This window comes from Chrysochloris asiatica, unplaced genomic scaffold (genome assembly GCF_000296735.1).
Source record: "Chrysochloris asiatica unplaced genomic scaffold, ChrAsi1.0 scaffold00044, whole genome shotgun sequence".
NCBI classification, from domain to species: Eukaryota; Metazoa; Chordata; class Mammalia; order Afrosoricida; family Chrysochloridae; genus Chrysochloris; species Chrysochloris asiatica.
In genome coordinates this window covers 20,787,699-20,810,264 of record NW_006408562.1, presented here as the reverse complement: position 1 = coordinate 20,810,264, position 22,566 = coordinate 20,787,699, and positions in this window count along the sequence as shown.

Below are 22,566 nucleotides of genomic sequence, written 5' to 3'. Positions count from 1 at the left end.
CATAAATTACAGTAACTCTAACTAAGAGGAGTCATTACAAATAGTAAAGATACATTCACAAATCTGGTCAAGTGATTTTGCTTTCAATCAAAGTTCACAATCAGTCAGCATTTTCCACCAATGACTGGCAGTGGTTCAATACTTACATAATGCAATTTGATTATGCAGGGAATAAGAAAATGCAATATGCCCCAATTCCTTTATTTGCAGGCTCTGTGTTGGCCTCATCACTGGGTACCTCAAAGTCAACTGGGACCTCCACCAGGAGCTAGCGCTGGGGGTCACAGCAGAAGCAGCCTTGCTGTTTCTCATGCACAGCTGATATTTGGGTGTGGTATGCTGGTCTTCTGAGATCTAAGTCCCGTTATATGTTTCTTATAACCAAAGAAGTATAAGTATTATCACTACTCTCTTTCAACTTCCTTTGCCTGAAGCAAGGAAGCACCTTTTTATATTTTTTCATTCTTTCAGTTCTGCTATCATTTCTGCAATGTGATAGTTAATGTTTTAGACACAAGACAATGGAACTATGTCGGTGTTGTGTGCCCTCATGTCCAGTCTAACGTCTGGTGCAGATCTGTGTCCTAGATTGAAATCCTGCTGGATTTCCTCCCTTGGATTCGTGGGTAGGTTCCATCACCAACCTTTCAGCTAGCAGGTGAGCCCTTCATTACTTCACAACCAGACCTCCTAAGGGGACTATGTTTTTATTTTAATCAAAAGAACTATATTGTCCTTTCCAGTTTCCACTGAGTTAGCTCCAACTCATAGTAACTTGGCGTGTCACAGAATCAAACACTACCCAGCTCTGCTCAATGTTCACAGTTGTTGGTATGTTGCTACTGTCACAGCTATTGGGTCCGTTCAGGCTCATAGAGGGGTTCTCCTTGTTCTTGCTGGCACTTTACTTTACCCAACGTGATGTACTTTCCTAACAATGAGTGTTTTCTGATGCCACGTCCTCACTTCTAAAGAGCATTCTGTCTCTGCTTCCTCCAAGAAAGATGTCTTTATTCTCCTGACAGCCTTGGCTGTAATTCCGTAATCTTTGACAATGCTACAGTCCAAATGCATCAATTCTTCTTTGATGGTCTTTTTCATTTTCCAGCTGTTCCATGCAGATGAGGTGATTGAATGAACTCTAGCCCAACTTCGTCATTAAGTGACAGCTTTGTTTTGGGTGCTTTTGCAGCAATTTTTCCCCAGCACAATATACCATTTGATTTTTTTAAACTGCTCTTTTCATGAGCATTGATTACTGATCCAAGTAGAAGGACATTCTTGACGACTTCTATTTCCTCATTATTTATCATGATGTTTATTGTTCCAGTGGTGAGGGTTTCCTGTTTGAAAAGGAAATACAGTCATATCTCAATTTTGTTCCTTTTGGCATTTGATTCAGTTTACTAATGGGAGGAGGTCAAAATTCTTATAGTTAATAAGCCAGGATATCTCTTTAGGTTTTGATACAAGTCTATCTAATTCTGACTTGGTTTTGTTACATCTTCAACTTTCCTTAAACACTTGAATAATCATGTGGGCTAATGTGCTGCACTGCAAGGCCTGTTTGAACTTCAGGGTCGGCGGATCAGGCTCACCAGCAGCTCCTCAAAAACCCTATGCAGGGGCACTATGAGTAGGAACTGACTCAGCTGCACTTAACAACAACTTCTTTTTGAAACAACTTCTTATCAACTATCTTCAGGGCAGTTCTAGAAACAAAGCTACTATCTAAAACTATTTATAAAAGGAATAAACACTACATCACACAGTCGTTTAAAAATATGAACTATTTGATGTAGGTCCATTTAAATGGGAAGAAAAAGAGCTAAGAAGGTAGTGGGTATTGACTGGGGAAATTGGAAGTGAACTTATTTCCTGCATGACAATGTCTTTACTTTTAATTAGAAAGTTCAGTAGAGATAAGACAAAAATCTGGAGAAAATAAAAAATGTTTGACCTAGCATTCTTGCCTTTGTAACCTTCAGTATGACCTTTGGCCTTGAAGCAGTTCAAGCCCAGTCAGAAGCACCTCAGAAGACATGCCTAGCAATCTGCTTTCAAAAAATCAGTCGTTGAGAACAATTTTATTCCGACACACATGGCTTCTGCCGTAAGTCAGAACCAACCTGTCAGCAGTGGGTCGGCTTTGTGTATGTACATACACTAGGAACATAAAGAGTCCCTATAAACAGGAGCTATGGTAGCGTAGTGGTTACGAATCGGGCTGCGAACCTTAAGGTCAGCTGCTCCGTGGGAGAAAGATGAGGCTCTCTACTCCCGTAAAGATTTACACCCTCGGAAATCCTGTACAGGGTCGCTATGGGTCGGAACCGACTCGACGGCACTTAACAACAACAACAACATAAATAGGAACATAACTTCCTTCCAGTTTAGCAGGACTTACTGTGTGCTGTCAAGTCCATTCCAACTCAGAGCTGCCCCACAGAGTTTTCTAGAAAATAATCTTTATGGGAGCAGACAGTCAGTTATTTTCTTCTTTCCACTGACCTTTCGGTTTGCAGGCAAGCACTTTCACCATTGCACCAGCAGGGTTACCTTAGCAGGATGTGACTGCAACATTCAGCAGATATTCTAGGGCCCCGTGGTCCTAAGTAGACAAAGCATCTCCTCAGGAGGAGGGATCCTGGTCAGATGCGCAGGCTGTCACTTAAAACCTCTGAGAGGGCTAACATGACACAACTAGGACTCAGTCAAGTGACCGGCCTTTACTCTAGATGTCCTGGTGTGGCGCTGTAGGATAAGCACAGGACTGCAAGGTCGGTTTGAACCACAGGATCAGTGGTTCAAGCTCACCAGCTGCTCCACAGAAACCCTATACAGGGTCACTATGAATCGGAACTGACTTGAAAGCATTTAACAACAGAACTAGGCTAGACTCTTGGTACTCTATAACATAGTGGGTTAAGAGTTGTGTTCCTAACTGCAGGGCCGTGGTTCAAAACTACCAGCTGCTCTGTGGGAGAAAGATGAGGCTTTCTGCTTCCATAAAGATTTACAGCCTCAGAAATGCTATACAGGGTTGCTATGAGTTGGAATCGACTAGGTGGCACACTGCCACTGTCTTTATTCTCTTGCCAGAAGAAAGTAAAATCCCCAAAGGAAGATAACATCATCCAGTACCTCTAAAGTTGTTTTCATTCACAATGTCTACATTCAATTAAAACAAAACAAAACAAACAGGTCTTCTGTGAAAGATGAGAAAATGATAAAATAAATAAAAGGAAAATAGATGCCAAGTCACCATTAATATAAATATTACAGCGAATTTTTAGAATAACTTGAAATAATAAAACTAAGTTTTTATTTTTATTATGTCAAGTTATTCTAAAATATTAAATGTATAAAAATCTATACGACTAAATTAGAAATTTATGAATTAAATACCTTAGAATTTAACAGTCTGCAAAAATAAAAAGTACTTAAATGGTCCAGACACGTCAAGATGATCTATTTTGTTAAGTTATGGACTTCCCCAATGGCTCTCCTATGTTGAGTACTAACTGCCCAATGAAAAAACATAAACACATCAGTGTTTTTCCTAAGAACTTACTAATCCTGGTCATACACCAAGAGGCAGTCCTTGAAACAGAACAAGGGGTTACTGCCTGGCTTAAAGTCAGGAAAGGTACATGCCAGTGTTTTTTATTTGATCTGTATGCTGAACGAATAATCCGAGAAGTTGGACTATATGAAGAAGAACCAGTCATCAGGATTGGAGGAAGACTCATTAACAAAAACAAAAACAAACTGCAATATGCAGATAATACAACCTTGCTTGATGGAAGTCAAGGGGACTTGAAACACTTATTGATGAAGATCGAAGACTACAGTCTTCAGTATGCATTACAATTCAATGTAAAGAAAACAAAAATCCTCACTAAGATACCAATAAATAACATCATGATAAATGGAGAAAAGATTGAAGTTATCAAGGATTTCATTTTACTTAGCACCCACTATCAATGCTCAGGAAAGCAACAGTCAAGAAATCATAGGACTTGTATTGGGCAAATCAGCTGCAAATGTTAAAGAGTAAACATGTCAGTTTGAGGACTAAGGTGTACTTAATACAAGCAATGATATTTTCAACCATCTCATAGGCATGTGAAAGCTGGACAATGAGTAAAGAAGACCACAGAAGAATTGAAGCATTTGCATTGTGGTGTTGGAGAAGAACATTGAAAGTCCCACAATGCCGGAAGAACAAACAAATCTGTCTTGGAAGAAGTATAGTCAGAATGCTCCTTAGAAGTATACATGGAGAGACTTCAGCTCAACTTTAGAGGGACCAGTTCCTGGCAAAAGACATCATGCTTCGTAAACTAAAGGGTCATCAAAAATGAGAAGGACCTTCAACAAGATGAATCGACACCGTGGCAGCAACTATGGGCTCAAGCATAATGTTGGTGAGGGCAGTGAGAACCAGACAGTGTTTTGTTGTGTTGTGCATAGTGATGCTATGAGTCAGAAACTATTCTAAGGACCTAGCAACCCACCCTGGATAGTGTTCTCTGCATAGTATGTCTATGTCTCTCAGTGACCAAGTGAATGTTATTGACAGCAGACCCAGCAAGGGCTTTTAAAGGCTTTAGATAGTATAATTTCAGAGACCTCAGAAGGTAAATTCTGAGTTTGGTCTCAACATCTTAGCATTCAGTGCCATTCTTTGCCTTCCTTTGGAACTGTTGTTTTCATCCAAATCTGCCACTTGTAAAATTCTTGTCCAAAACCAAGTAATCATTAACAAACTGTTGGCATCTATAACCATTAAATTAAGGAATACCAGGAAAATACCATGACTTGTGTTAGGCACATGTTGGTCCTCAATGTAACTCTCTTTGGCAGCAGATTTGCCTAATGCAATACATTGATTTTTCCACTGTTCCTTCCATGTGCGTGGATTGTGGATCCAAGAAAATGAAAACTTTGACAACTTCAATCTATTTTTCTGTTTATTTGATGCTACTTATTGGGCCAATTGTGAAGATTTTAGTTTTCTTTACATTGAGGCACAATCCATACTGAAGGTTGTAATCTTTGTTCTTCATCACTAAGTATTTTAAGTTCTCTTTGCTTCCAACAAGCAAGGTTCTGTCAACTGCATGTCTCAGATTGTTAATGAGTCTTACCTGCAATCCTGATGCCATGGTCTTCTTCCGAGAATCCAGTTTCTCTGATTATTTGCTTAGTATACATATCGAGTAAGTATGGTGAACAGAGACAACCCTTGTGAACACCTTTCCTGAATTTAAATTATTCAGCGTCCCCTAAAGACTGACTCTTGGTCTGTGCACAGGTTCCTCATGAGCACAATCAAATGTTCTGAAACTGATTCTTCGCAACATTATCCATAGATTGTCATGGTTCACAGAGTCGATTCTTTTTTCGTTGTCAATAAAGCATCAGTAAACATCTTTCTAACAAGCCCTGGTAATGTAGTGGTTATGCATTGGGCTGCTAACCACAAGGGCAAAAGTTTGAATCTACCAGCCACTCCATGAGAGAAAGATGAGGCTTTCTGCTCCTGTAAATACTTACTGCCTTGGAAACCCTATACAGGGCCACTATGAGTCAGAACCGACTCTACAGCACACTACCACCACGACCACCAAATATCTTTCTGGTATTCTTTCTTTCAGCCAAGATCTGTCTGATGTCCACACTGATATCCCTAGTTCTACGCCCTCTTCTGAGTCTGGCTTGAATTTCTGGCAGCAACCTGGAGTTATACTGCTGCAACACTAATGTCACTGAACAATGTCGCTGACGTTGTCAGATGGGAACCTAATGCACTATGTAAACTTTCACCCAAAACAATAAAATGTTATTAAAAAATTTTTATGTATATATGAGAGAGAGAGTCCTGGTGTGGTGCTGTAGGATAAATGCTGGACCAAAAGGTCAGTTTGAACCGCAAGGTTTGAACTCATCAGCCACTCCTCAGAAACCCTATTCAACAGGAGTAGGGAACGTCCAGCCCATATTTATTCCTCGAAATCATTTGGTCTGGCCCTGCCAAGGTAACTGTAGTTCCAGCCATCACATTGTTGTTGTTGTATGCCATCTAGTTAGTTCTGACTCATAACGACCCTGTATAGGGTTTTAAGGAGAGATTACTGAGTTTGAACTGCCAACCTTGCAGTTCAAAACAACCTCTGCAGTCCAACGCATTAACCTGCAGCAACATATTGTTATTAAGTGCCATTGAGTTGGTTTCAAGCCATAGCGACCGTGTACAGGGTTTCCCAGAAGTGGCTGGTAAGTTTGAGCCACCGACTCAATGTTGGTTCAAACCAACATTGTGGTCTAGCACATTAGCTCGCAGTGGTAGTAACTACAAAGTCTCTATTTCTCATGAAGGTATCAGAGTGAAACTTATACAATACTTAATATTACCTGATATCAGATAACTTTCTAGAGCCATCTTATTAAAAACAAGGGACTAGATTCACAAGACTGAAGTCTGAGGGGATTTGGAGGAGTGAGTGAATAACCACAGAACCTCTCAAAAGAGGTAAATTGTTTTAAATAATCCCTTATGTATGTAAATGAAATAACAACAGTCCACAAGTCTCATGGCAGAACGTTTAATTTGACCTGCGAGCACATCTCTCCACCACTTTCACTCTTTAGTTCCATGGTTTTCAGAGAACTCCTTTAGAATGGGGAGCACATTGAAGAAGAATTCATTTCTTCTGGATGATGGGAATTGACAATAAGGCCTTCCCTATTTCATGCTCTAATCTCATTGCATTTCCCCCACCTCTGCCCTGGATGGTCTTGAGGTTTAAGCTCTGAAAAACAACTCTTGCCCCCTAGTTTAGGATTGTGGTAGCTGTTAAGTGCCCTGGAGTTGGTTCTGTCTCATAGAGGGCCTTTATAGGGTTTCTGAGACACTGCTGGCTTTGAACCACCATCCTTGTAGTTTAGGATTTTTGTTGTTGTTAAGTGCTGTCGAGTCAGTTTTGACGCATAGAGACCCTGTATAGGGTTTCTGAGGAGTGGCTGGTGAGGTGGAACTTCCGATGTTGTGGTCACACTGACTTTGCCATCCAGTGCATTTGACGCGTGGAAAATAAAAAGAAAGACCAGGGGTACTAAGTGGTCCCTTGGTGAGTAGAAACCACAGCAGAGTCATCCAGGTGTTCGTTGAGAAATGTAAAGCCATCCTTCCTTGCTCTCTTGGCAGAAGTCCAAGATCTCCTTGGCAGGTGGACCCTGCTCTCATTCTCCATTAGATTACCTCGTGAGGATTGCTGGAACTTTGGTGTTAGATGTCATTGTTGAGTCAGTTCTAATTCATAACGACCCTGTGCGCGATAAAACAAAACACTTCCCCGTCCTGCGCCATCTTGTCACTGCTACTGTGCCAATCCATCTCACTGGGGGTCTTCCCCTTTTTCAGAGACCCTCCACATTTTCAACATGATGTCCTTCTCCAGGGACTGGTCCCTTCTGACAACATGTCCAAAGTAGGAAAAACTCACCATCCTTGCTTCTAAGGCTATACTTCTCCCAAGACAGATTTATTTGCTCTTCTGGTAGTCCATGGTACTTTCAATGTCTTACCTTAAATACAATTTAGGATCATGAAAATGGATGTGAGTGAGACCCCAAGGGAAAAGTGTACTTTAAACAGAAATATGGCATTATAAGAAGTAGAGCACTGAAGATATTTTCTTAAGTGCAACAAATGTGGATTCATTCAGAGTTTGGACAGTCATGTATACCACAGAATGGATGTTTTTCAAACGTGTCTAAAGCATTCAATATTTGCTAGCCCAGATCACTCAGAGGGGTAGGTGTCCATTTCATATTCATTAAGTCAAATGGGGGCTATGTGTGGGCTCTCAGGCTTAGCTTCCCATCTTTCATTCATCACGTTGGTGTCTTAATGCAAATGGTAGTAGGAGTTCAAGATGAGATTCTTTTATTATAAAGCAAAATAAGTAATATTTATTTATATTGCTACAATCCAGTAGAGATATGTTTAATGAGTTTGTTGTGGTTGTTGTTGTTGTTATGTGCCGGGAAGTCAGTTCCGACTCATAGTGACCCTGTACAGGGTTTCCGAGGCTGTAAATCTTTACAGGAGCAGAAAGCCTCATCTTTCTCCCATGGAACAGCTGGTAGTTTCAAACTGCAGTCTGATTCGCAGTCCGATTTGTAACCAGTACGCTACCAGAGCTCCTTTTAGGTGAGTTTAGGTGTTGGTTATTCACACATTGTCGTGGCTTCCTTTTGAATTTATTGGAGATGGTTTCAGTGTAACTACTGTTGGGCATGGGGCTGAAGGATTGAGTCGGAAGAAGGCGGATGGGGGCTTGAGAAAGGAGTTTTTCATTTCAGAGTTGTATAACAATGAAGTAACATCCAACAAGGGTTCTTTCGTTGTTCATTTTGGGTTTTGTTGTTGTTGTTTTTAAATATTGCGTTATGAAAAGTTTGTTGTTGTTACATGCAGCCACATTGGTTCCAACTCTTAGTGACCCTATTAAGGGTTTCCAAGGAGTGGCTGGGGGGTTTGAACCATAGACTTTATGGTTAGCAGTCCAGTGCTTATCCTGAAGCCCCACACCGGGACGTCTTATGATAGGCTTTGTGGTGGTGATGGTTGTGCACCGTAGTCGGTTCCAACTCATAAAGAACCTGCATAGGGTTTCCAAGGCTGTAAATCTTTACAAGAGTAGAAAGCGTCATCTTTCCCCTGCTGAGACACTGGTAAATTCGAACTACTGATCTTGCAGATAACAGCTCAACTTGGAACTCATTATGTTACCAGGGCTTCTTTTATGAAAGGCTAACTTAAAAAATGCTAAAATAAGAAAAGACTTAAAAAATGCTAAAATAAGACAGACTTAAAAAATGCTAAAATAAGAAAAGCTTATTTGCATTAAAGAAAGAAGATACTAGATCTCAGAAAATTCCTAAAAAACATGCAAAAATGTATATTTAAATTTTTTTTTTTAATGATTGGCTGAATGGGGAAGGAGCTAAGAAAACTCCTTAGTGGCCCAAACAGTAACAGGAAACAGGAGAGATAAGGAAGCAATGCCTCTATCCAGTGCTGACGTTTTGCTGCTGATCTCCGGGGACATGAAACTTTGGTTTTAGTGATAACACCAAAGGGCCACCCACCCAGTGAATGATAAAATAGGTCAACATACAAAATTATGCATCAAGACAAATTTGCTCTGGAAGAATGCCCCTCAATACAGGGATCCTAACATCTTTTTACCATAGAATTTACCATAGAGTAAATTCTGCCAAACATAAGCTTATAATATATGTCTCCAAAGTTACACAGAGATAGGAGGATCTATGAACAAGCTAATGGAGATAATAAATAGCAGGTTCAAGCCAACCAAGATTTGAGGTAGTGGAGAAGTATTAGAATCAGAATATAAATTAAATGTTTAATATGTTTCTACACAGAGGAGCATAACAACATAAGAAAGGAACAGATGAACATAAATAGTTGTGAAACAAAAAACTAATAAAAATTAGAAAATTAGGGAACATGTTAAGAGCAATTGAGATACGTAAAGGAAAAAATCACTTAGCAACGAGAGATCAAGAAACACAAAAATCATGATCACACAAGGGGATTAAAGTGGTGCTTCAACAAGATTCTAGTTGGAGTCCTTTCAAGAGATAATACAGGTAATAGAGAGGGACCAATAAATTGTAGTTACTAAGAATTTTCTAGAAGTGATAAAAGATATAAATTTTAGATTTTGGAAGTCCAACAAATCTCAAAGAGGATAAATTAAAAGAAATTCATATCTAAACACAATGTACTAAAACATAAGGAAAATATACAAGCAACCAGGAAAGAGGAAGAACGTCACCTACAGAGACATGCAGAGAGACTGAAAACTTACCTCTCAATAGCTCGCGTGGATGCCAGCAAGACAGCGGCGACACACTTTTTCAAAGCTATGGAGCATATACCCCACCAGCAGCCTAAAATGATAGTTACAACAAGAAATTATTTTTCAACAAACAAAAACAATGGCAAAATGAAAACATTGTCAAATAAACAGAAATGAGTGAGTTATTTTTTATCATTGTTCTTGTTGTTATTTTGTTCTTGTTTTTGTTAGGTGACATCAAGTACGTACTGACTCATAGCAACACTATGTACAACAGAATAAAACTCTGCCCAGGCCTGGGCCAACCTCTCTATTGTTGCCATGTTTGAACCCATTGATGCTGACCCTTTGCCAATCCACCTCACTGGGGGGGTCTTCCTCTTTTTCTCTGACCCTCCACCTTACCAAACATGATATCCTTCTCCAGTGACTAGTCCCTCCTGACAATATGTCTGAAGTATGAGAGATGCAGTTTGGCCATCCTGCTCCAAGGAGCACTCTGACTGCACTTCTTCCAACACAGATCTGTTGGTTCTTTTGGCAGCCCATGGTACATTCAATGTTCTCCCCCAACAAACACTTAAGGAAGGAAATTCCAAGGGATGTGCCTTCCTATTTGAGGAAGGAGGAAAAGTTTACAAAAATGGCAGTGCACTATACAAGAAGGAATGTGACAGAAAAGCTAAGCATGTGAGTAAAGATTAACAAACACTGACAATTCATGCAACACAGTAACACAGTTTCTATCTTGAGGAAAAGAAAAGATACAACTAAAATACTGGACAACAAGCAGGCATAAAAGTTGATTCTGACTCATGGGTTCCCATGTGTTCCATATCATTTTCAGTAGAACTGTGCTCCATACAACTTTCAGTGGCTCATTTTTCACAAGTAGATTGCCAGATCTTTTTTCCAAGGTGCCTCTAGGTGGGCTGAAATGTCCATCCTCGCAGTTAGCAACTGAGCATATCGATCATTTCCATGCCAAGTGACTCCTATGAGTCAGTAGTTGGTTGTTTGGTTGATTATGCTCCTTGGAGCCACTTCTGACTCATAGCAACCCTGTATAGGGTTTCTGAGGCTGTAAATCTTTTTATTTTTTAAATGTTTTATTGTGAATTATGTGATAATTTACATGGAAGAACATTAGTTTTACATTCATCCTATCATACATCATTTCATTGCCATGGTTGCAAGCCCCTCCATGCATCATCAACCAACCAGAAGGTATACCCTGCAAGCCTATTCCCCTGTCGTTAGCACACAGCCGCTCTCCCTCTCTGGGTCCAGAGGCTGTAAATCTTTAAGGGAGCAAAAAGCCTCATCTTTCTCCCATGAAACAGCTGGTAGTTTTGAAATGCTGACTTTGAGATTAGCAGCCCAACTCTTAACCACTCTACTACCCAAGCTCCTTTAAGTCAGTAGAGCTGTGCACTGTTCTGCAGAAGGGTAAAAGATATTGATTAGATACTGTCCGAGTGGCATACCAGTCAGGGGAGGGCAGGGAGGGAGCAGTCTATCTGGTGGGGAGGCATATTTTATCATCATCATCACTTAGAGTTGCTGATACTTGGCAGTGGAAATTGTAGTCAGCTCTATGATTGTCTTTAAATTATCTGCAGACAATCCTTCCCTTATGCCTGTACCTAAAGAAGACCACTCGCATAACCAACACCTTTGAGACATCACTGCATTGTGTACACAAGATGCGAAAATTTCAAGGCTTTCTGCTCCTGCAAAGATGCACAGCCTTGGAAATCCTAAACAGAGTCACCATGAGTCAGGACCCATTTGGCAGCATTTAACAACAGCAATCCCATGTAGAAATGAGATATAAAATATATCACATAGCAAACATATTGATGCAAATAATTCAAGAATAAACCAAACAAAAACTTATTGTCATTGACTTGTTTCAGATTCATAGCCTCCCTCTCCAGGGTGTCTGAGGCTATAAATTGTTACAGGAGCAGAAAGTCTCATTTTTCTCTCATGATGACACTGGTGAATTTGAACTGCCAACTTTGGGATTAGTTGTCCAGTGCTTATCCTGCAGTGCCAAATGATGTTGTTATTGTTGTTAGGTCCCATCGAGTTTGGACTGACTCATAGCAACCCAATGCACAATGGAATGAAACACTGCTCATCCTACACCAACAACACAATTGTTGCTATACTTGAGTCTATTGCTGCTGCTATGCTACCAGTCCATGTCGTTAGGAGTCGTCCTCTTTTTCTTGAACCTTCCACTTTATCAAACATTAGACTCTTCTCCAGTAACTGGTCCCTCCTGACAATAAGTCCGAAGTATGAGAGACGAAGTCTGGCCATCCTGGCTTCCAGGGAGCATTCTGGCTGTACTTCTCCCAACACAGATTGGTTTGTTCTTTTGGTAGCCCATGGTACTTTTAATATTCTCCTCCAACACTGGAACTAAAATATATGAATTCTTTTACAGTCTTCTTTATTCACGGTCCAACTTTTTTGCATGCATATGAGGTTATTGAAAATACCATGGCACACCTTAGTCCTCAAACTAACACCTTTGCTCTTCAACACTTTAAAGAGGTCTGTGCAGCAGATTTACCTAATGCAATACGTCACTTGATTTCTTGACTGCTGCTTCTATGAGTGTTGATGGTTGATTCAAGCAAAATGAAGTTTTTGACACCATCAATCAATCTTTTTCCCATTGACATAGGTGTTGTTTACTGTTACAATGGTGAGGATTTTTGTTTTCTTTACATTAAGGTGCAACCCATAGCAAAGGCTGAGGTCTTTCATCAGTAAATATGTTAGAAAGCAAGCTTGTATCATCTGCATATCACAGGTTGTTAATGAGTCTTCCTCTAATCCTGATGCCATGTTTTTCTTCGTATAATCCAGTTTCTTAGATTATCTGCTCAGCATACAGATTGAATAAGTATGGTTGCACACCTTTCCTAATTTTAAACCATTTCAAGTTCCCTTATTCTGTTTGAACAACTGCCTCTTGATCTGTGTACAGATTCATCGTGAGCACAATTAAGTGTTCAGGAATACTCATACTTCGCAATGTTGTCCATAGCTTGTCATGCTCCATACCCTCAAAGGCCTTTGCATAGTCAATAAAGCACAGGTAAACATCTTTCTGGTGTTCTCTGCTTTCAGTCAAATTGCATCTAACGTCAGCAATGATATCCGTCATTCCATGTCCTCCTCTGAATCCAGAGAACTTCTGGAAGTTCTCTGTCAATATATGGTTGCAGGTATTTTTAAATTATTTTTAGCAAAATTTTACTTGTGTGTGATATAAATGACTTTTTCCAATGATTTCCACATTCCGTTGGTTTATCTTTCTATGGAATGGACACACATATGGATCTCTTCCAGTCAGTTGGCCAGGTAGTTATCTTCCAAATTTCTTGGCATTGGTACGTGAGTGCCTCCAGTGCTGCATCACTTTGTTGAAAGAAATCAATTTATAAGCCATCAATTCCAAGAGCCTTGTTCCTTGCCAGTGCCTTCAATGCACCTTGAACTTCTTCAGGATCATTGGCTCTTGACCATATGCTACCTCTTGAAATTGTTGAACATGGACCATTTCATTTTGGTACAGTGACTCTGTATATTCCTTCCATCTTTGTTTGATGCTTTCTGCAGTATTCAATTTTACCCATAGTATCCTTCAATATTGCAAGTCAAGAGTTGAATGTTTTCTACAGTTCTCTCAGCTTGAGGAGTGCTGAGCATGTTCTTCCCTTTTGGTTTTCTAACTCCGGGTCTTTACACATTTTGTTATAATATTTGACTTTGTCTTCTCAAGCTGTCCTTAGGGGGTCTTTAACTCAAGTTGTTGTTGTTGTTGTTAGGTGTCATCAAGTTGGTACCAACTAATAGTGAGCCTATGGACAACAGAAGGAAACACTGCCCAGTCCTGTGCCAATTTCAAAATTGTTGCTACACTTGAGCCCATTAACACAAAAGAGAGAGGAAAAATTAGGGAGCAAATAATAATAAGAGACATTCAAAAATGGCTGCAACATTACATTGACAAGGAACAGCCATAGGTTCCAGTCAGATTCAGATGAAGACTTGGAACTAGGCATCTCATTGCTGATGTCATATGGATCTTGGCTGAGAGCAGAGACTACCAGAAAGAAGTTTACCTGTATTTACTGACTATGCAAAGACTTTCAACTGTGTGGTTCATAAACTATGGACAACATTGCAGAGAATGAGTATTCTGGAAACCTGCACATAAACCAAGAGGCAGTCATTGAGTCAGAACAAGGGGTCACTGAAAGGTTTAAAATCAGGAATGGTATGCACCAGGGCTATATTCTTTCACTATACTTATTCAATCTGTATGCAGAGCAAATAATCCAAGAAACTGGATTCTATGAAGAGGGATTGGAGGTAGACTAATTAACAATATGCAGACGCTACAACCTTGCTTGCTGAAAGTAAAGAGGACTTAAAATACTTACTGATAAAGATCAAAGAGCACAGCCTTCAGTATAGGTTGCAGCTCCATGTAGAGAAAACAAAAATCTTCACCACTGGAGCAATAGATAACATCATGATAAACAGAGACAGACAGAACTTGTCTATGGCTTCATTTGCTTGGATCCATCATCAACACTCATAGAAGCAGCAGTTAAGAAATCAAACAACATGTTGTATTAAGGCAAACCTGCTGCACTGCACTCTTTAAAGTGTACAAGAGCAAAGGTGTCCGCTTGAGGACAAAAGCATGCATGACCCAAGCCATGGCATTTTCAATAGCCTCATCTGCAAAGTTGGAAAGTGAATAAGGAAGACCACAGAAGACCTGATGCATTTGAGCTATGGTATTGGAGGAGAATATTAAAGTGTCACGAGCTACCAAAAGAACAAACCAATCTGTGTTGGAAGAAGTACAACTAGAGTGCTCCTTGGAGGCCAGGATGGTCAGACTTTTTCTCTCATACTTCGGACATATTATCAGGAGGGACCAGTCTCTGGAGAAGGATATCATGTTTGGTAAAGTGGAGAGTTGGAGAAAAAGAAGAAGACCCCCAACTAGATGGATTGGCATGATGGAAGCAGCAATGGGCTCAAACGTAGCAATGATTGTGAGGTTGGCACAGGACCACACAGTGTTTCATACTGTTGTGCGTAAAGTTGCTCTGAGTAGGAATTGACTTGATGATGCCTAACAACAACAAATTAGAAATATTTGTCTCAAGTATGTTGTTTGTTGTTTAGACAATTCCCACTCATAGTGACCCTTTTGGACCAAGAGGGTTTCCTAGGTTGTAATCTTTACAGAAAAGGACATGATGCTTGGTAAAATAGAGGGTCGGAGGAAAGGAGGAAGACCTTCAATGAGGTGGGTGGACCCAGTGACTGTAACAACGGACTAAGCAAAGTGACGAGTGTGAGGATGGCTCCAGGCCGGGAAATGTTTCATTCTAACAAACACGTGTTTACCTTGTTTTTGAGTCCAGCTAAGTTGTTCATTTATTTTATTTTTATATGCTATCTACTATAGCTTCCCCATCCCCCACCCTTTGTGAGCATAGGGTTTATGACCTCATGTGGAAATGTTGTTAAGTGCCATAGTCCATTCTGACCCATAGCGACCCTGTATAGGGTTTCCAAGGAGCAACTGGTGAGCTTGAACTGCCAACCTTGCAGTTTAAATGGCTTTGCAGTCTGATGCATTAACCCACAGTGCTACACCAGGACTCCAAGTGGAAATATTAAATCATCACAATTCAAGATCTTTTCAGCGTAGGGTGTCTACTACTAATAAAACAAAAGAAGCTCAAGACTTAAAAGATCAATGGGGGAACAGTAGAAGGGAAGGAGGCGGTGGTTGAGATGAAAGGAGAGAAAGGGGGTTACCCTATGCCTTGAATTAAATGGAAGAAACTGAACAACTCCTTCTTCAAGGAAGCCTTGTGAATCTCTTGTTCCCCAGGGCTCCTTCTTGCCTTTGACAAGGATTTGATTGGACTGATTATTTTTGCTAAAGCTAGAACAGAAGACAGGGCCACCTGGAAATGTTTACGCAATCCAATGTATGTGATCCCGAAATGGTTCAAATGTCTGACATTGAATGTTACAGTGTGTTAAAACACATTGAAAAGAAGTTCCTACACAGAAGGAGCTCTGGTAGCGTAGCGGTTACAAATTGGGCTGCGAACCGGAAGGTCAACAGTTCAAAACTACCAGCTGTTCCACAGGAGAAAGATGAGGCGTTCTGTTCCCATAAAGATTTACAGCCTTGGAAACCCTATATAGGGTCACTAGGAGTCGGAACCGACTCCACGGCACATAACCCCCAACCACCACCACACAGAGACCAGCAAAATGGGAAGAAAAAGACTGAAGAAAATAAAAGACAAACATCAAAAGCCCTGATATGCTTATTGCCATATCTCAGTCCTTGTGTGGGTTTGGATGGAAATGGCCATTTTTAGGGTGTGGTGATTGGCCGTATTTCAACAGTAGAGCCTGGTGCCTAACTCTTCTGAGGAGCATGCACCTGTGGCAGGGATGAGTCAATGAGGAAGAACGGAAGCCCTGTCATGCCCCCACCCCTGGCAGAGCCCCTTCACTGAGGCTGTGCTCTGAAGCCCCCTTTGCAAGTCTTCTAAAGGCCTATGTTCACAGATAGAAAATCTGTCAAGGTTTACAAGAGACAAACCAGGATTTGGTTTGGTCAAACGGGAAAAAAAAAGACCAAGACAAGGAGATTACTTTTTCTGACCATTTATTCCGTTTTACTCATTTTAAACATCATTATAGGATCCTGGGGGTACACGAGGAAGAATGGGAATGAACTATGGGTGAAGACAGGAAAGCATGAATACACCCATCCAAGCAAAGGTAGTGATTGGACAGTGAGGGACACCGGAACTGGGCTGCCCTCAAATTTATTCCATGAGATGCTTCCTCTTCATTTGCAAACGTTTAGATTGAAGACTTGAGACACCAAAGAAAAATGGGACCAGAGTTCAGGACCAAAGAGCAAGAAGAACAGACAGAGAGGGAGAAAAGTTAACAGTCTTACCCTCAGGAGCCAGCCCAGCCCCCGCAGCAGTGCAGGGCGCCTCCTAGCAGCAGCATTGCTTCTGGCAGCAGCACTTCTGTTGACAGCAGCCCTTCCCGCAGCCACACGAGCCACAGGAGCCACATGAGCCACACGACACACAACAGGGCACACAGCGGCAGGAGCGGCGGGTGCAGCAGACCACGGGGGTGCTACAGCAGCCCCCACAGCAGCCAGCACAGCAGGGGCAGCAACCAGTACAGCAGCCCACCCGGTAGCACCTGTAGGAGGTGCAGCTGCCACCACAGCCACCGCAGCCACCGCCGCAGCCACCACAGCCGCCACCACAACCACCACAGCCGCCACCGCAGCCACCGCAGCCACCACCGCAGCCGCCACCGCAGCCGCCACCGCAGCCGCCACCACCACAGCCACAACAACCCATGGTGTCAGTAGAGAGGACTCTGGAGAAGTGAGGAGGGAGGAGTCAGGAGGTGAGAGTGAGGTATGATGTCCCTTCAGTGCGAGGCCCGTCCTTATATACCAGCTCTGGACATGGAAGAGGGAGTGACCCAGGACACATGACCAATGGTCACTTCCTTATTGTTTCTTGTGTAGTTTCCACCCTATGAGCTATATTTAGCCCAATAAATGGGCTAATTTGGGCTTTTCTTTTCCAAAGCCATTTCAGATGGGAGCAGGAAAAACTCACCTTTGGGATTGGGCCTTCATTTCTCAGTGACATTGTTGCAGCTGAACACTTGGGATAGTCAGGGCCTCAAAGCTGTTGTCACTTCTCTTGTGCCTTTTCCTCACTGGTGTCCCCTTCCTCTGTCCAGTTAAAGTCATCGTGCCTTCGCAGAAACTCCCAAGATGCTGAAGATTAGATAGGAACGAACTTCTGAGTGGAACAAGCCATGTGTTCACTCTTTTTACATCCGCTGTGTCTGCATGCCTGACCCATTGTCCGGTTCTGACTCATAGCAGCCTGTGTGTCAGATCCATGGTGATGCTGGGTGGACCTCAACTACCAAACTTTTGTTTCTTTGTTGTTGTTGTTAAGTGTTGTCAAGTTGGTTCTAACTCATAGTGTCCCTGCATAGGGTTTCCAAGGAGCGGCTGGTGAGCTTGATTCACCGACCTTGCAGTTCAAAGCGACCTTGCGGTCCAGCGCATTCACCCACAGCGCCACACCAGGATTCCTTTTGCTCCGTAGCCAAATACAAACCACCGTGTCCCAACGCCCTCCCTGACGATCTTAGTTCTCTAAGGATTGATAAGATCCTCACACATGGGGAGAAGTCATTACAAACCCCTCTGCTTTGGGGTTGATTCTCCCTTTTGGAGACCCCTATATGGACTTTCCAAGACTCAGTCTTTTCAGGAGCAGACAGCTATATTTTTCTTCCATAGGATGGCTGATGGGTTTAAACTACTGACCTGTGGTTAGCAGTCTGAGGCTAAACCCAGGATTCCTTAGTAATACTTCAGTATAAACCAAAGCCCACAGACAACATTAGGGCTCACTGCATGTGTGGTGTACTTCTTGGGGTTTTGACATATGCATCATGCCCTATCTTATATTTTTACAGCCTCTTAGGGGTTCACCAGCTCTCAAACCCTACTGTGCCGCAGATCTATGCAGGTCAACGCCTAGTCATACATGCCTTTCCTCCCCACCCCCAGCAGCTCTCCCACCATCTCTGATTTCTGCATTATAAAGTCCTTGATTTCCCCACCCCCTATGTCAAATGATTTAGCACAGAGATGGTTCTCTCCAGGCATCCATGGATCAAATCTAATCAAGGACAAACACTGATTCCTTATCAAAGGCAAAAACAAACTAAGAATTACATTTTTAAATGCACACGTCTTAGCTGATTGGTTTCAGCTCTTAAAATAACTATCAAAACCAGACTGGGCAGAAAAGCGTTGGTAATAATACCCTTCCAAAGAAGACAAAGTGGGGAGTTCCTGCCCCCACAGTCTCTGCTTCCAGCAAACCCAAGGTGGCATCTGGACCTTTGAACTTACATCCTCAGCTCCCAGCATTACGTTCCATTACAAGTTCTGAGATTGGACCTTGAACTTCACTGTACCCTCTCGCAAACTCACAGACACCTCTGAGCTGGAATAAATGATGGCAGTGTGCTCTTTGGTGGTAGAATTCTCACCTTCCATGCATGAGACCCAGGTTGGAATCAAATAATGCGGCCATATCTGTCCATGGAGCTTGCATGTTGCTATGATGCGGAGCTTCCAGATAAAATACACTAGGAATAAAGCTCTGGCAATCTATTTCCAAAAGTCAGTCACTAAAAACTCTCTGGTCCCAACAGTCCAATCCATAACCAATCACGAAGAGGGCACAGGGCGGGCAGCATTTCATTCTCTGTGGTTTGGGACTCCAGGAATTGGGGGCTGACTGGAGGGCAACTCACAACAACACACAGGGTGTTTCCTCCACGTGCCAGGGATGACTGAGAGGTCAGTCCATGGCTGCTGACAGCCTCACTTTGCCCCCTAAGATCCCAGAATGCTTCCTGCAAACATGGAAGCATTCTTTTTACATGTGTTGGAATATCATTTTAAAAAGAAAATAAACAAAGCTGCAATTGTGAACACAAAGACAACTAGAGAAAGGAAAATAAGAGACTATGAGGTTCTCCCAGGGAGGTGAAGTCAAATGTCAACAAGGAAGTGGTCACCTGTCTGACTTCGCCTGTGCCCAGAGCTGGTATATAAGGAGGGGCCTTGCACTGAAGGGACATTATACCTCACTCTCACCTCCTGACTCCTCCCTCCTCACTTCTCCAGAGTCCTCTCTACTGACACCATGGGTTGTTGTGGCTGTGGTGGTGGTGGCTGCGGTGGTGGCTGCGGTGGCGGCTGCGGTGGTGGCTGCGGTGGCTGCGGTGGCGGCTGTGGTGGTTGTGGTGGCGGCTGTGGTGGCTGCGGCGGTGGCTGCGGTGGCTGTGGTGGCAGCTGCACCTCCTACAGGTGTTACCGGGTGGGCTGCTGTACTGGTTGCTGCCCCTGCTGTGCTGGCTGCTGTGGGGGCTGCTGTAGCACCCCCGTGGTCTGCTGCACCCGCCGTTCCTGCCGCTGTGTGCCCTGTTGTGTGTCGTGTGGCTCCTGTGGCTCTTGTGGCTGCGGGAAGGGCTGCGGGAAGGGCTGTTGTCAACAGAAGTGCTGCTGCCAGAAGCAATGCTGCTGCTAGGAGGCGCCCTGCACTGCTGCTGGGGCTGGACACTGTCTCCCTTGCTGGTAAGCCTTTGCTTCATTCCCTCCCCATCTGTTCTTCTCTCCACCACTCCGTTACCACATGCTCCCGGGTGCTTTGTGGGTCTCCTGCTTTGCTCTTCTGAGATCTCACTTGGCCCACACTCTGCACACACTGGTCCTAGAGCATCTAACACGCATGATAGCAGAGAGGAAATGACAGGTAACTGATCTACACCAGAACTCATTGGGAACCCTGATGGTTGATGATTTTCTTGTGTTCCCTCTATTATAAGTATTCAGGCTGGGAGTTTGGCTATTTTGGCATTTAATACCCATGATTCATCTTTCTTCTTGCTTCGATCTGTATTTGCTGTTTTAAACCTCCTAATAAAATGTCTTGATGCACAATAAAAATCTCTCATGAGTCTTCTGTTCATCAGTCTCTCAGACCCTTGTTGGGATTTTCCATAGACTTCTGCATGAGGGTGGTGAGTGTGGGTGGTTATGGGCAAGACAGGCCAAGAGGAAAGAGGAATGCCACAGGTCTCTAACCTGCTGGCACCCAGCGGGTTTCCAGCAGGCTGGCAAACTTCACCTGGAGAGAACAGTCAAGTGCCGCCTGTTCTCTTGTCCTGCTGCCAACCTCGGATTTGTCTCCCCCATTAAGTGCCTGCTTTCTGCTTCTGTGGAGTTTGTTCAGTAAATGACCAGGTGGGCCCTGAGGAGGCACACCCACTGGTCCCAGGGGTTGACCAGTTGGGTCAATTCATCTCAGTAGGCAGGATCAGGACCCCCATTTTGATCTCAGATCATAATGCTATAAATTAAGAAATCAACAATAGGAAGACCAAGGAAATAAAGTCAAATATATAGAAACCGAATAACACCTTGCTTAAAAGCTACTGGGTAGTAGAATAAGTAAAACATAAATTCACAACGTTCCTAGGAACAAATGAGAAGAAAAACACAACACACCAAAATCTTTGTGACACAACCAAAGCAGTGCTGAGAGGACAATTTATTGCAATTAGCTGATTGTTGTTGTTAAGTACCGTGAAGTCGGTTCCGACTCACAGCTGATGGCACACATCCAAAAAGAAGAAACAACCAAATTCAACACATTAACACAACATCTCCAACAATTAGAAATGAACCAGAAAGGTAAACCTGCAGTCAACAGAAGAAAAGAACTACTAAAAATTAGAGCAGAAGTAAATGAAATAGAAAACAAAACAAAAAAACTATAGGAAGAATTAACAGGACAAGAAGTTGGCTGTTTCTAAGGATTAATAAAATTGACAAACCACTGGCAAACTAAACCAAGAAAAGAGGGAGAAGACCCAAATAGCATGCATGAGAAACCACCTGGGTGGTGTCACAACAGAAATGATAGAGATAAAAAAGAAAATAATAGAATACTGTGAAGAGTTGTACTCCAAAAAATTAAAAAATCTAGAGGAGATGGACACATTTTTAGAAAAACATGACTTACCTAAACTTATAGAGAGTGAAGTAGAAACCTTGAACAGACCTATAAGGAAAGAAAACATTGACCTAGTCATCAGAGAACTCCCAACGAAAAAAGTCTAGGTCCAGATGGCTCACAGGTGAGTTCTACCAAACATTCAAGGAAGAGCTGTGACAAATTCTACTCAAATTATTCCAGAATATGGAAAAGGATGGAAAACTTCCTAGTACATTTAAAAAAAATGTTTTATTGTGAATTATGAGATAGTTTACATGGGAGAACATTAGCTTTACATTCATCCTATCATATGTCATTTCATTGCCATGGTTATAATTCCCTCCATGCATCATGTATACCCTGCAAGCCTGACCCCCAGTTGTCAGCACACAGCCCCTATCCCTCTCTGGGTCTAGAGTCCCCAGATGCTCCATCCCTCCTAGTCACCGTCTCTGTCTCTATCTCTGGTGTCACTGCATCCCTGGGTAGGGTTCCACATTCTGTTCTTCTCCCTTGATGGTCCCAGGGGCCTCCCTTCCTAAACTGCAAAGTCAACCACTCCCCTCGTTTTGCTACAAAATATCTATCTTTACATTTTCAACCCTCACAGTCAGTCCTGATAACAATTATTCACCATTGTATCACAAGGGACCTAGCCCCATCTCCTTTCATCAGCCCCTCCCAGACAGATTGGATACTACTCACTGGAGCTTCTGCCTTCCTCTGTGGCCTCTGGATCTAGGTTCCCTCTTGAAAGCTTGTAAGCCAGTCACTTCTTGCCTTTGTAGACCCTTCCCTGCCCCCCTTTTGGGTAGTCAATGTCCAAGTTGCCCATCCCTGTCTACCCTGTGTATCAAGGGGGTGGGAATGATCCTCACTGTAAAGATTTGTTCCCTCTTTTGAGCTACTGCATCCATAGGTGTAGGTCAAGTTCATCCAATTGTAGCAGATAACTC